Below are 2,694 nucleotides of genomic sequence, written 5' to 3'. Positions count from 1 at the left end.
ACAAGGTTTCCGTAGGTGAACCTGCGGAAGGATCATTACTGATGATCGTCCGCGAGTGACCAACCATGGGCTGCCTTCGGTGTAGCTCGGTCGCTCGCTTGCTATGTGTCAGAATTTGTTGAAAGCCAACTCGTTCGTTGTACACTTTGATGGGTGACCATCACTGTGTCCCCGTGCCGAGCTAGATCTCCCCTAGCCGTAAGGCACTTGAACGCCCCTTCGACGACGAGTTGCATGTGTGTGGTATGTGTCAGAATCTGGTGAAGCTTTCTGCATGTGATGTGCCTTGTGTGGATCCGTGGCCATTGCATTGTGTCTGGTGCTTAGATACCCAGACACTTAGAACGCTTGCGCGGAAAGCAAACTCGATCGTTGTACACTTTGATGGGTGACCATCACTGTGTCTCCGTGCCGTGCTAGATCCCCCCTAGCCGTAAGGCACTTTGAACGCCCCTTCGACGACGAGTTACAAGAGTGTGGTATGTGTCAGAATCTGGTGAAGCTTTCTGCATGTGATGTGCCTTGTGTGGATCCGTGGCCATTGCATTGTGTCTGGTGTGTAGGTACCCAGACACTTAGAACGCTTGCGCGGAAAGCAAACTCGATCGTTGTACACTTTGATGGGCAACCATCACTGTGTCTCCGTGCCGTGCTAGATCTCCCCTAGCCGTAAGGCACTTTGAACGCCCCTTCGACGACGAGTTACAAGAGTGTGGTATGTGTCATAATCTGGTGAAGCTTTCTGCATGTGATGTGCCTTGTGTGGATCCGTGGCCATTGCATTGTGTCTGGTGTGTAGGTACCCAGACACTTAAGCAAACTCGATCGTTGTACACTGTGATGGGCGAGCATCACTGTGTCTCCGTGCCGTGTAAGAGCTCCCCTGGCCATCAGGCACTTGAAAGGTCCTTCGACGACGAGTTACAATAGTGGTGTGTTAGATACGTCAGGTGATGGTATCTACTGTTGTGCAATACGTATCCGGCCACGGCACGGAACGAACGGGAACTGTGGTGCAGACATACAAAGAGTTAAGCCTATTAGTCATTAACTCTAAGGACGGGGCCATGGGGCGGTACGCAAAGGATACGGATGAGCGAGTATGCAGGCCCAATACTCAATAGCTCGATCCGATCCAAGCACATGAGTTGACTGCGGCGCCAGGTTAACCAATGTGCTAGATTCTATTTGGCCAGTAGAATCTTGTGTCTTATGCGATTTGATACCAAGACACCAGAACGAAAGTTAGTTGAAGAGTTATTAAACTCTTATGAAGTATGGTTGTGCAATCACAACTTATGACTTTAACCTATAAAGTGGATATGGACTTGCAATTATAACATGGAATCTCTACACACCCCATGAGCTCGATCCAATCCACGCACACGAGTTGCCTGAGTAGCGACAGGTATACCGATGTGCAATACGTATCCGGCCACGGCACGGAACGAACGGGAACTGTGGTGCAGACATACAAAGAGTTAAGCCTACTAGTAATTAACTCTAAGGACGGGGCCATGGGGCGGTACGCAAAGGATACGGATGAGCGAGTATGCAGGCCCAATACTCAATAGCTCGATCCGATCCAAGCACATGAGTTGACTGCGGCGCCAGGTTAACCAATGTGCTAGATTCTATTTGGCCAGTAGAATCTTGTGTCTTACGCGATTTGATACCAAGACACCAGAACGAAAGTTAGTTGAAGAGTGATTAAACTCTTATGAAGAATGGTTGTGCAATCACAACTTATGACTTTAACCTATAAAGTGGATATGGACTATCAATTATAACATGGGGCACACACCATGTTCTCGATCCAATCCACGCACACGAGTTGCCTGAGTAGCGACAGGTATACCGATGTGCAATACGTATCCGGCCATAGGCACGGAACGAACAGGAACTGTGGTGCAGACATACAAGGGCCATGGGGCGGTACGCAAAGGATACGGATGAGCGAGTATGCAGGCCCAATACTCAATAGCTCGATCCGATCCAAGCACATGAGTTGACTGCGGCGTCAGGTTAACCGATGTGCTAAGAGAGTTGTTCCTGGGCCTTCAAAGTGACTTCAAAACTATCTTAGCGAATGGTGGCCATGGGCGTAGACATGAGCCACAAGTCACAAGGCCTGGGACTATTGGGTAATAAAGACAACTTAGTCAGAAAGTTAGTCTTTGGACGTACCACCGGGATTGTGTTACATTGGGAACCTTACTATAAAACCCTAGGCAGGGGATCACTCGGCTCATGGATCGATGAAGACCGCAGCTAAATGCGCGTCACAATGTGAACTGCAGGACACATGAACACCGATAAGTTGAACGCATATTGCGCGTCGGACGATTAAACCCGGCCGATGCACACATTCTTGAGTGCCTATCAATTCCTTGATATACAACAAACCAAACTTCAGGGTGGAGCGTGCCACAATAGAACACTATGGCGAGCAGCCCGTCTAGTGTCGTGGGGGAAACACGCTTCCACACTGTGCATAATGGCGTGCTCGGGACCTTTGTTGGGACCGCAGGGCGCTGAAAGTAAAGGGGTGAACCGCATAAATCGCACGCACGTAAACGCGCACACACACAAATAGAGTGAGACGTATCGTAGGATACCGCTAAGAGTACGTTGTGAAACATGGGGAAATTCAATCGAAAACCTCTTTGATGTCCAAGATTTCGTTGACCGTAT

At 49.2% G+C, this 2,694-nt stretch overlaps 1 non-coding gene across 1 annotated transcript; it reads left to right on the top strand.

Moving 5' to 3' along the window:
* The first annotated feature begins 2,223 nt into the window (after window positions 1-2,223).
* Window positions 2,224-2,381, top strand: LOC125773956 (5.8S ribosomal RNA). The gene has a single exon (XR_007420494.1). It is a non-coding gene; the product is annotated as a 5.8S ribosomal RNA (ribosomal RNA).
* The last annotated feature ends 313 nt before the right edge of the window (window positions 2,382-2,694 follow it).

The sequence above is a fragment of the Anopheles funestus genome (assembly GCF_943734845.2).
Source record: "Anopheles funestus chromosome X unlocalized genomic scaffold, idAnoFuneDA-416_04 X_unloc_66, whole genome shotgun sequence".
Lineage (NCBI taxonomy): Eukaryota > Metazoa > Arthropoda > Insecta > Diptera > Culicidae > Anopheles > Anopheles funestus.
This window is presented reverse-complemented; position numbering and strand designations above follow the sequence as displayed.